This window comes from Artemia sp. Qi Xiang Cuo, chromosome 21 (assembly GCF_049724085.1).
Source record: "Artemia sp. Qi Xiang Cuo chromosome 21, ASM4972408v1, whole genome shotgun sequence".
NCBI lineage: Eukaryota > Metazoa > Arthropoda > Branchiopoda > Anostraca > Artemiidae > Artemia > Artemia sp. Qi Xiang Cuo.
In genome coordinates, this window is record NC_142814.1 from 50,148,573 (window position 1) to 50,162,109 (window position 13,537).

Sequence of the window (13,537 nt, forward strand, 5' to 3'; positions counted from 1 at the left end):
CCCCTCAAGTTTCCAAAACTGCCACTTCTATTTGAAGTGATGGGGATTTTTTTTTTACTTTTCTAGCCATTTTTGGACCGCATTTTGACGGGAAACAACATTGTTTTCCTTCTGCATTGGAGTTCCTTTAGCCCAAAGTTTTCTATAAGTAACAGGCCAACCGAAAAAATTCAGTGCTTTTCTAGCCCTCTTTTAAAGAGAAGGAACCGATTTTATAGTGACCAATTCTTTAAAAAAAATTTGTACATTAGTCCATTGGCCCGTGGAATTTTAACTGGACGCTTCAAAGTGATCAGAAAAGAAAATGTGGCGTATTTTTTGGGCCCTTAGCCTCTTTCCCTTCCCTAAGATAATCTTTTTTCTTGATGATCTTTTTTCATCAAGAAAATAATCACTTAAAGTTTCAAGCAACTTGACTTCTAATATCAAGCATTTCCTTTTTTCAGCTATACAATATTTCTATAGAGAACTGACAGTTGCATAATTTACAGTCCTTATCCCATGGGCTCCAGAGGTTTTATGATCCTTGAAAACAAATTTATCAATATTTTCGACTATTCTGAACAAAATGGGCCTCTCGAAATGTTAGTCAGATTTACAAGGATCAAAATAATTAAATACGAGAAAAAGATTCCAGAACAGGGGGTGATTGTTCTTCAGTCACTTTTTACTTTTAAAAAAGGCACCAAAACTTTCGATTTCCGATTAAACGAGCATCTTCTGAAGTGTCTAAGGACAAGAGAGCAGCGAAAGCGAGGAGGGGACAGCTCCTCTCCTATACAGAATCAATTCTGCTCGTCTTAGGGTTTAATATTGTTCTTTACTTTCATAATAAAGGCCTAGACCAGAAACATGCCCAGAAATTAATGGAGATTAGATATCAATTTCTACTCTCCCCGCCTAAAGAAATACTTGCATAAAGGCAGCCTCAAATAGCACAGGCTACTTGAGTTAAGCCCCAAATGCCTTCTTTAAGAGATTCCCTTCCCAAGAGAAGGTTCTCCCACTCTCCAAAAGAAATTGTCAATGATATTTTTGACTAAGAAACAATTCCGTTGCTCATGAGTAGCCAAAATCTTAAGAAATACTTTCATAAATACAACATCAAATAGAATACTGGAGTGAGCTTTTAAAAGTGGAAAGATCAGGGCACCCCAAGAAAACTGGATACTTTTCTATCATATAATACACACTCGAGAACTTCCATCGCGAAAATTAGACAATATCCGGTTTTCATGTTGTCTATACCAGACAATTCCCTTCAGCTTGTTGGGAAACTACATTACAGCTATAGTTTGTTTAAATATTTAGTTGGTATTTTGGTTAGTTTAGGTTAGGTCACGTGTTTAATGTAATGCGCTCTGGGCGGGCCCCCTTCCAAAATTCTTTGTGGTAGTTTCAATAATTTTGCTACTAAAGTATTGTTTTTTCATCATATTTTGTTTTATTTCATTAGCATTCACCAAACTTCACTTCTTGAATGTGTATTATATAAGCGACAAGTACCAATTTTTTTTTTATTCATCTTAGGAAGAGTTTAGTTTTTGTTGATTTTAATGAATTTTTATGTATAACTCTTAACTGAAGAATTGCATTACGTTTGGAGTCGAATTTATTAATTTTTTCTCAATCTCCTGTTTTAAAAAGTCCCAGTTTTCAAAAAAAATAAAATTTCATTATAATAGTATGTTATTAAATAAATGATTATGGTCAAGTTTGAAATTATGCTAACCATGGAGAGAAAATTTTCCCCCAAAAGATTATTATCTAAACTTTTTAAAGGTAGCCAAATTTTCAGAAGAATTTCCATCAATGTAGCATTAGGTGTCAGACTAAAACTGAGACCTGAAATGGCTTCAGTGAGCCGTTAATGGCTCACTGAAACCTTTCATGGCAAGGCATAGCGGGAATAAAGAGGTCGCTTATATTTTTATTTTTATTTTCTTATTAGTTATGGCATGAAAACTGTCTACACTTCTTCCAAGGAGTTATTTGTTGTTGCGTATTTTGAATTTTTGGATACTAGTTTTTTTTGTTAATCAACGTTTACTTACTTTATTGATCTAGTTTTTTCTTTTTGTTTTTTCCTACCTGTTTGTATAGTTCTAAAATTATTCGTTTTTATAAGTTTCAGCTTAGTATAAACAAGCTATTTGCTTATTGTAAAATATAACATTAGTAATTAAAAAAGTGGTTTAAATTTAATGGAAACATTGATTGGCTTGTTCCAATGCTAAGATTATATATCGTTTATTTTAATTTTTCTCTTTTAAAAATGTATTTACTGCTGAAAAAAAGTGAACAATAGAAAATCTGCATCAACAAATAAATCGTACATTTATGAACATACTTCCTGAAATATTAAACTTAGCTAAATACAAAACGTGCCAAGTCTCTGATTTAGCTAATTCTCAGATTTCAGAAAGTATGTTCATGAATATACGATTTATTTGTTTATGCAGATTTTCTATTTGTCACTTTTTAGCAGTAAAAATATTTTTAAAAGAGAAAAATTAAAATAAACGATATATGAACTTTTTGCCAGAGGAAAGACCGCGGATGCGTGTTTATTTGTTTTTCCTTGTTTGTTTTACCCAGGGATGATCATATCGATCTAGTGGGCCTAGAACATAGGGAGATTTCTTATTCTAACGGAAATAAAAAAGTTCTAGTGCTCTTTTTAACTGACCATAAAAATTGGAGGGCAACTAGGGCCCCTCCCACACCACTTATTTTCGCAAAATCGTACGATCAGAATTCTGAGATTGCTATTTTGTTCAGCATAGTTGATAGGCCTAATAACTATGTTTCTGGAGAAAACTTGACCCCCCACAGTGTACCGTGAGTAAAATGCGATATATTTAAAATACCAAAATAAAGTTCCTTCTTTCTAAAGATAATCCCGACTTCCTCTAATTAAGTTTAAATCTAGTGTCAAAAAAGAAAGAAAAGTCCTTAATCAGCAAAGAGATGAATTGCAGTTAGCCTCAGACAATGAACGGCGCTATCCAAGCTTTGGATTTCGCTAAGAGAGTGGGCAATAAAAAAGATGCTACGTACAATGTTTCTAAGGAAGTTTAAATTATAAGAGCCGTGTGAACGTTTGAATCATCAGAAATATTTAAAAAAATTTATTGGACAAAGGATTCGCATCCTTGGTCCATTTGAGCCAGTTCTTAGAGCGCAGGACAAACAAACTACGTTTGATAGTGGGGTAAAAGTGCTTTTTGGAAATATTCGTAAATCAGATTCAGGACCATTTAGACAGAATTATTTCGACGTTCAAGCTTTACAATTCCTTCATTGCTGCATCTCAGTCACCATTGTTGTCACTTGAAGTGACTCACTGCTGTTCACCTAAATATGTAAGTCTCAATAAATCTATTGCTTTTACCTGCGTTTATTTCATTTTATATGTCTGCATCTAGGCTAATAATAGGTAATAAGTTCGCATGTCATCCAAGATACGTTCCAAGGGAATCTGATCTCCAGATAGCTCGAGGAAAAGAGGTCACATTTATATGGCTATACATTTTATTTTCTCTCAATAATTGAGGGTGGCGCGGTTATAAATTTACTTCACTCCCCATTGTTGTGGCGCAGGGTTCGATGGCACAATCTTTAGCGCTATAAGCTGCGCTATCAGAGAACTTATAAGGTGTAAGTTCACTGTTTTAAAGTACAATATTAGATTTGACGCGGTCGATATTTATTACCGCAATTAAGCCCAGTCCCTTTCTTTTATACCCACAAATCTTTTATCGCTACAAATGGCGCGGTCGGTAGGCCAAATTTAGTAGTGACATGGTAATTGTATCGAATGATACCATGGTAAAGCTCGCGTCTATCACCACGCGGTCCACTTCGTTCCTTAAATAATTAATTATGTTTATAGTTTTTGAGATTCCACTCGTCCTCGCTATGTCTTGTTCCCTCATTGTAGCGTCGTTTACGTAAAACCGTGTGGTTATGACGCTGCAACATACGTTTCTTAAACAGCACGGACGTGCCTGAACAATTCAGGCATGAAATGTGTTGTAAAATTAGACCTCAAACTTAATAATGTAGAGTAAATTATGTTTATTTAATAAGTATTGAAGAATTAAATAAACCCTTTGTCGTTATTTCCTTTCTCAAAACAAATTTGAAGACATCTCTGTTTTATATTTCCCAATGGGAATTATGTCGTTTTACTATAACCAACGTTATATAGTAATATCAGTGTATCTTTTTATATTATCTTGTAGGGTAATCTTCACCCTAAAATGCACCCAATCGTATCGTTTATTATGTATTAAGACTATTTGACTTTAAAGACCATGCGATTCTGCCTCTTTATTTTTATTATAGGAATTGGACTGACATGTTGCATATTAATCGTTATAATGAGTATTCCAGTGCAGATACAACCTATTAGCATTTATTTTTATCATACCTCAGCCAACAAAGAGTACTCACCATAGACTCCAGCCAATTTTCATCCCAGGTACGTCTACGAAAATTACAGTTACCTTATGATCGTTGTTTCCTCGACCAAGAACCATATTACGTATCAGGTAACATTATATTTGAATCTCAGTATCCAGTGCATTTCGAACTATATAATCACATAAATTCTGAGAACCCCATCGGTCAGTACAAGATATAAGTACATAAATATCGCCTTTGATAATCATTACGGACCCATATACCATATGACTGTATAGTTATGATATTTGATGACCCCAAAAACTATTTATATGTCACAGACTCACGCGTCGAATCCCTTTCGACCATCTCTCGGAATCCATCCTATACCCTCTGTGTGGAAAGTCATATCTCTGCTATCCCATAAATGTGACGAGATAGTTTCTGAATAATGGACCTGGAAACCAAAATCAACCCCAGTGACCAACCCCTCAGTGACAATATACCCCTCCCAAAAGTTAAAGACAATATGTTGAAGGAGTCACTATAGTTTGATGTCAACCTGTTCCATATCCAAACTTCAATTCCCCCGTGATTAACCTAGGAATCACCGCAAAGGTTAATAGACGCAAGCCATGAGCTAACAATTTTATAAGAGACACAAATGAACAATTTTATGCTAGAATACATTCTCTATGTGCCTCAAAATATCCCAAAAATGATATGCTGAGAAGAAAATAAACGCACTCCCAATGTTCAACCCCTTAAAGAGAAGGCACCCTATGAACTATCAAAAAGCAAGTGAGAATGAACTCTGGTAGCATATTCCCACACCTGTAGTTAGAAGTATCATTTCCCAGTTGACAATCAGAGAAATCTTGTCGTGTGAACACGATCGTGCTTGAACTGTCCCATGAAGAAACCATAACGTAAGTGCTTTAAAAATTTTTGCCAAGACGAAAAGAGTGAAGGACAATAATTTACAACGGAAGGATTGAGTACACTAAAGACTCGAATGGTGATGAAATAGATGTGAATTTACATATGTTACTTTTTAATAACTTTGATAACTCAAAAATCCCATTATCCTATCATTAACGTGATAGCAAATATCCCCAGTGAAAGTGTTTTAATGTTACCAGTGAACTTGGTAAACTCAATATTGTGTGTTTTAAATCGTTCTTGTATGTAGTGTTAGATATTCAGATAGAATTATGTGTTGCGTTGTCAAGCTGTTCATTTAATATAACGTAGATAGAAAGTAGTGTGCCATATAGACAGCAAAAAAAGCCTTGTAAAAAGTGAATTCAAAAAAATCTTATGTGAAGGTAGAATAGCCCCAACCTTGTTGGAAATGTAAAAGTAATCAGTGTTAGATGTAGAAAAAAAAATCTTTAGTATAGTAGCTAGCCTAGAACCATGAATGATCTTAGTCCGGGTGATGAATTTTAGATAGGGACGTAGAATAAAATAAGAAGAGTAATAGAGAAAATTTTTAGCACTCCTGAGTAAGCCAAAATATAAACATGAAATAATACTGTTGGAACCCTTGGTCCCAGTTTTGTCAGACAAATGTCCCTCCCAGATTCATTTCTTTGGGCCCCTTCATTATTTTCCTTCTTTAAATAATAAATATTAATTTTCCTATTATTTTCTTTGACGCCATTTTGGGTCCTTTTAATTGCGTACGTGCTTAATTGACCACGAGGGAAAAAAGGGCGCAGTTAGGGAGATTGGCCAGTATGGGAGGAGCTCTGGGATTGGCTGGAAAGAGTTTTTACCACCCCTAGTAACCCCACCGCGTGCTGCGGCTAGCCCAAATCCATTTTTTAGTTAGTTCATTTTATACTCGTGACTGTAAAATATAGTAAGCCTTTTTCTATGTACTCTTTTTAACTTTTCAGGTTAGGGCGAATCTAAAAGAGCTAATTAGAAATCTTATCGGTAAACTTTGGCTTTAAATGTGGCCATAGACCATCTGATCACGTTAGTATAAAGGAACCGTTGGAGCAATCGCGGAAATCCCACTAATTTGGGGCCAAAGAGGGATCGTCCCCCTCCAGTAAGTGGCATATCAACTCTGTGTACCTTTTTCGCATTCAAACGTGGTGACCTATCACAAAAAGCCTCCAATAAGTGGTGGCAGCAAGATCAGGTCCTATAAGTAAATCTGATAATTAAAAGAATTTAGCTTGGTCGACGAGACAGGGTCATATAGCCTACAAAAATAGCCTATTGTAGTTACAGATATAAAAATCGTAAGGAGAAAATTTTTATCTCAGCTGTGCCTAGTCGGATAATAATAGATAATAAAATTTGATAATCAATAAATCACGCAAAAAATTAACTTGAGAGATAAGGGAGGCTGAGCCCCCCACAGATAATCGACAAATTTAAAGAAAATAACTTTTTACGAAAGAATAAAAAGAAATATTGATAAAAGAATTTTTATTTGAACGAAAGACATTAAATAAAACGTAAGATAATGTTGAACAAACGAAGAATTTAGACAAGATCTACCGCGGTAAAACAAAAATCGGATTCAGACACACAATTATATGCGACTCCCGCTTGAAATACCCTAAGAAAAACACCATCATTTCCGGTACATGCGAAGAGGATATCTTCAAACCAAAATCAGTAATAGAGAGATCCCCGGTACGAACCAGAGAAGAAGAGAAAAATCTAAAACAAATACAAGAAGAATTACTCGCAGATAGAGAAGACCGAACAAAAGAAACAGTTGCGATAATACACGATGAAATATCATTACATGAAAGAACGGACATAACGAAATAAACTCACTCTTCAGAGAAGGTAAAAAAAGTAAGGAAGTTGTAAGGAGAGGTAAATATTATAAAACAAGTAGACTCAGAAAACGAGTTAAGAGAATATAAGAGTACTTTTGGTACCACACGAATTAAGGAAAGCGGTAATAAAGTTGGCTCACTCAAGCCCAACGGGGGGACACATGGAACCCCAAAGAACAAGAGATAGTCATTCAGCGTTTTTGGTGGAAAGGTTTAAAAAAAGATGTTATCACCTCCTTTAAAAGATGCAAAGATTGTCAATTAGTTGTATGCAAAAAACCAAATGAAACAGTTCCAATGAAAAAAATGCCCATTTTCGGCAAACCATTTGAGAGAATTTCAAAGGACATTGTAGGTCCACTTCCAAAGTCTAGCGCGGGAAACATATTCATCTTAGTTATTAATGATCTGGCTACGAGATACCCAGAAGCTATCCCAATGAGAACAGTAAAATCGCCAAAAGTCACAGAAGAATTAGCGAAATATGTCTTGCGTCACGGTATCCCGAAGGAAATTTTAACGGATAATGAACCAATTTTATATCAACATACATCTGAAAATTATACGAAATTCTCGGTATTAAACAAGTATTAACTACTCCATTCCATCCTCAGACAAATGGAGTGATAGAAAGATTTAACGGAACCCTAATTAGCATGTTGAGACGTTTTGTAAGAGATGATGTAAAACAATGGGACAAAATGCTTCCTTATGTCCTTTTTGTATATAGAGAAACCCCACACCAAGCTACAGGATTCTCGCCATTTGAATTACTATATGGAACAAACCCAGGGGGGTGTTAGACAGTTTAAAGGAATCATGGGAGAATGAGGAGAAAAATGAAAAAAACAGTGATAACCCACTTGCTATCACTACGAGAGAAACTGTATAACTACCATGAAATTGCAAAACAAGCACAGGGGAAATATGCAGACAAAACGAAAACATGGTACGATAAATCCGCCCGAATGCGCGAATTCAAGGAAGGGGAGGAAGTCCTCATTTTATTACCGGACGGAAATAGTAAATTTGAAGTGAGATGGAAAGGACCGTTTAAAGTAAAAAAAAAATTAATTATGTAAATTACATCATGGACTTAGATAGAGCAAGGAAAAAGGAAGAAGTTTACCGTGTGAATTTACTGGGGAAATTTAATAAGGAAAATGGAAAAGAAAACCTCAAGGATCCGCAAAAGCGCTGTCTCATGATTTCGACCTCAGAACATGACGAGGAAAGTGCCCCTTTAGGTACAATAGACCCGGCAGAAACACATATAAACACCATTGAAAGGGTTTCGGCGGAAACATATCTGAGCCAGGCTCAGAAATCCCAATTAAATAAGTTACTCACGGAATTTGCCGACATATTAACAAACCGAATCTAAAAAACAGAAAATGTAGCAAATAAAATAATAATAAAGTACAGTACAGCGATAACCCCCGCTCTAGCACTACGCATTGGAGCGAAAAGACAATTCCAGCCACCATAAAGGGCATGCCGGATTAATTTAGGTATAATCGAGACAATTTCTAAGTAATTCGTGGATAAAGTTAGAGATTTTAAAACGTAACAATTCTTCAGTAGATTTTGAAAAGAAGGCTTACCACTGAATAATATTTTCGAATCAGAAGCTTAACCAAAACCAAGAATGGATGAAATTCTAGAGTCAGTTGGCTCCGCAAAATTTATATCAATTTTAGGCTTGAGAAGGGGATATTGGCAAGTAAAAATGGACCCAGATGATTCAGCCAAAACTGCCTTTATTGCTCCATTTGAGTTGTACCAATTTAGGTACATGTCATTCGGACTAAAAGGGGCACCAGCAACATTCCAAAGGCTAGTAGATTATATTTTAGACTCCTTACCCTATATAAGAGCTTACTTGTATGATATTATAGTATTTTCGAACTCGTTCAATGAACATCTAATCCAAATGGAAAAAGTATTAACTGGGAAGAGGAGAGCAGGATTAACTTTGAATGAAGAAAAATATAAATCAATGCAGACACACACAGAATACCTGGGACAAAAAATTGGAAACGGTATAATAGCCCCATTAAGGGAAAAAACAGAAGAAATTAGAAACGCAGCAGTTCCGACCACAAAGAAAAAAGTTCGGTCATTTTTGGGGTTGGCAGGATATTATCAAAAATTCATGCCAAATTTGGGAAAGATTGTAACACTTTTGACAGAGTTAACAAGGAAGGGGGCCGTAGAGCCCGTTAAGTGGTCAAAAATTGAACAAAAAGCATTTGATACACTGAAAGATGCTCTTTGTGGCGAAAAATACTGAGAAATCCAGATTTTTCCTTACCATTTGTGCAACAAACTGACAGTTCAGATTACTGATTAGGGGCAGTTCTATTCCAAGATGTTGAAGATGCGGAACATCCTATCACGTTTATATCCAGGAAATTATCGAAAGCAGAATAAAATTGTAGCAAAATTGAAAAAGAAGGCCTTGCGATAATTTATGCGGTCAAAAAACTAGACTATTATGTATATGGACGAAAATTTACAATAGTGACAGACCACAACGCATTGAAATGGATAAATATAATAAACTCAAATAAGAGAAGATTAGCACGGTGGGCCCTGTACCTACAAGAATATGACTTCGAAATAAAGTCAAGACCAGGGACAGATAACGGGAACGCTGACGGCATGTCCCGATTGGAATAAAAGAGATATATAAACAATAGAGGGGGGGGGAAATAAAATGTCGGATGGGCTGTGCCTTGATAACATAGACAATAAGGGGGAAAAAGAGGTCAAAGACCCATGGGAAATAAAAGAAGATAACTACAAAAGAGAGATGAATGACCTACAACAGGTTGGGGGGAGGTTGGGAGATATTGAATGTCGAGTCGGACTGGAAAAATTTGGAAATGAATCTGAAATTAGTATTATCAATTCAAAAAATATGTCAATCCTTTATGAGGGGGAGGAATCCCTTGGGGAAGATACCCTCCGGAAAGTTGCGAGAGATAGTCCTTTTCCTAAATGCACAACTGGCGGGCAAGTTGTGATCCCTTTACCGAGATTTTGCCTTTCTGATCTGAAGACCATGAGGGATACTCTCTCCCAGTCACTTAATACTTCACCCAAACCGTTGTCCAGCAACCCTATTCAGAGCTGTTATTCTTCATGGGAACCGACAATTCTAAAAGAGTTAATTAGAAATCTTATCGGTAAACTTTGGCTTTAAATGTGGCCATAGACCATCCGATCACGTTAGTATAAAGGAACCGTTGGAGTAATCGCGGAAATCCCACTAATTTGGGGCCAAAGAGGGATCGTCCCCCTCCAGTAAGTGGCATTGCAACTCTTTGCGCCATTTTTGCCTTTAAAAGTGGTGACCCCGCAAAAAGAAACTCCAATAAATACAATGTCAATAAAAATTATGTAGAATAAATAGTTAATAAATTGCGAATATTTCAAAAACCCAAAGGCGAGCAAGTGCTAATGACGGGACGTTATTAATTAATGGGAAGGATAATATGTACCGTGAGTAAAATGCGATATATTTAAAATACCAAAATAAAGTTCCTTCTATCTAAACATAATTCCGACTTCCTCTAATTAATTTTAAATCTAGTGTCAAAAAAAGAAAGAAATGTCATTAATCAGAAAAGTTATAAATGGCAGTCAGCATCAGACAAAGAACAGCGCTATCCAAGCCTTGGATTTCTCAAAGACAGTGGGCAATAAAAAAGATGCTACGCACAATATTTCGAAGGAAGTTTAAATGATAAGAACCGTGTGAACGTTTGAATCATCAGAAATATTTAAAACAATTTATTGGACAAAGGGTTTGCATCCTTGGGCCACTTGAGACAATTGTGAGCCAGTTCTCAGAGCGAAGGACAAAAAAACTACGTTTGATAGTGGGGTAAAAGTGCTTTTTGGAAATATTCGTAAATCAGATTCAGGACCATTTAGACAGAATTATTTCAACGTTCAAGCTTTGCAATTCTTTGATTGTTGTATCTCAGTCACCGTTGTGTCATTTGAAGTGACTCACTGCTGTTCACCTAAATATGTAAGACTCAATAAATCTATTGCTTTTTACCTGTGTTTATTTCATTTTATATGTCTGCATCTAGTCTAATAACATGTAATTAGTTCACATGTCTCCAAGATACGTTCCCTGGGAATCTGATCTCCAGATAGCTCGAGGAAAAGAGGTCACATTTGTATGGCTACACATATTATTTTCTCTCAATAATTGAGGGTGGCGCGGTTATAAATTTACTTCACTCCCCATTGTTGTGGCGCAGGGCTCGATGGCACAATCTTTAGCGCTATAAGCGGCGCTATCGGAGATATTATAAGGTGTAAGTTCGCAGTTTTAAAGTACGATATTAGATTTGACGCGGTCGATATTTATTAACGCAATTAAGCCCAGTCCCTTTCTTTATAGCCACAAATCTTTTATCGCTACAACAGTCCCTGAAGAAAAGTCCTTAAGTTATAAAATTAGCCATTTGTTTACTTTTAATATTTGTATAGAATTAATATTTTGGGAAGTATGCATACATTTTTAGGGTGGAGAGGGGAGGAGGAATTTTTTCCTGGGAACTTTGCGCGGTGAGAATTTTCTATGAAGAAGGAATTTTTCAGAGGATGAAATTTTCAGGGTCAATTTGCCGGAATTCCTATACAAATTTTCTTTATGTCTTACTTTCTCTTTAATGACTCAATTTTACGCGTGGAGGTGTTAAGCGTAATTTTCCAGGGTAAATTTTCGTCAGGATTGAAGTGTCCAGAGGATATTTCCTTGGGGAGGGTGATTTTTTCCGGGGAGGTAGAGCCATATTTCCTGGCATTATTTAAAAAACGATAAGAAATTAAAAGAAACACAAGTTTTTTCAACTGAAAGTAAGGAGCAACATTAAAAATTAAAACGCACAGAAATTATTACGTATTTGAGTGGTATTACCCCTCCTCAAAACCTCGCTCTTTACGCTAAAGCTTGAATTTTGTCCCAATTCCTTAAGAGTGACTCCTGAAACACATCAGTCGTTTAATTAGAAGAATAAGAAGCTCTTTTCAAAGTAGTAAACAACTTTAGCGGAAGGAGCAAGGCGTCGAGGAGGGGCAAGACCCATCATATACGTAATAATTTCTGTTCGTTTTAATTTTTAATGTTGCTCCTTACTTTCAGTTAAAACAACTTGTTTTCTGTTATAAATCAATCAGTCAATCATCAATCATTTTATTAATACTAAACTGTATTACAAACGTAAAGAAAAATTATTTAGCCCAAGAAGCTTGGATTGTTGTGGGCCGTACAACACAATAATAAAGCACTAAAACAACCATAAATATTACTCTAAATCCAACAATATATATGAAATAAAGATTAAAGAGAATAAACACTACCATACAGTAAAAAAAATAATATAATAATAATAACGATATATAAGGGAAAAACACAAAAGGAGAAACACTAAAAAAAAAGAGAAAACAGGAAAAATAAACGAAGGAGAGAGAAATTACTAAACTGGAAAGACTGTAATTTAAAGCCAGAATTGGGGATCACACACCTCAAAATTTGCCTTAGATTCTTTGTCACTGCTTGTTTGAGGTGAGGGCGTGGAGGGGGGAATTATTCGCAGGGGAATCGCACTTTCGGGGAATTTTTCCAGGGAAATCCGCCTAGAGCCCACTATATTATGAAAACAGGTTTATCACTAGAAAGCAGTGTGCATTTTGAAGTTATTCACCTTTTCCATTCGTGATGATTTCATGCTAAAATAGTTTTCTAAGTCATCTTGTCTTTCCATTGATATTGGCGACTCACGGTTTTCTGAATTTCCCGTAAAGCCGAAAACAGCCATTAAACTTAATTTTTGTCAGTTAAAACAGGTTCTATATTACGTTCTATATTATTGTCTTATATTATTAGTTTTCGCAAAGGTCCTCCGAGTGTACCTGAAAATGTCAAGATCGATAACAGGGGATTTTTTTGGAAACCAAAATTTAATTTCCAAATGGGGGATGCAAACGTTGCGACAGAGAAGAAGAAATCCGGGTTCACCTAAACAAAATTCACTAAAGAGGACGAAGAAAAGAAGGAAGCAAAAGAATTACAAGAAGGAAACCAGAAGAAAGAAAGAGGATTACTAGCAAGAGGAGCCCACAGCGTTTCAAAAAGACTTCCTGAATTTTGGAACGCCTTAACATCGTTCGGGCTATTGTAATTTGTTTAATGAGAAGCATTTAAATATTTAAACGTATTAGGGACTGACTCAATATTTTCCTTCTGGTGTCCAACCGACTCCAACTAGATATTCCATGTTTGGGAATAGTACATC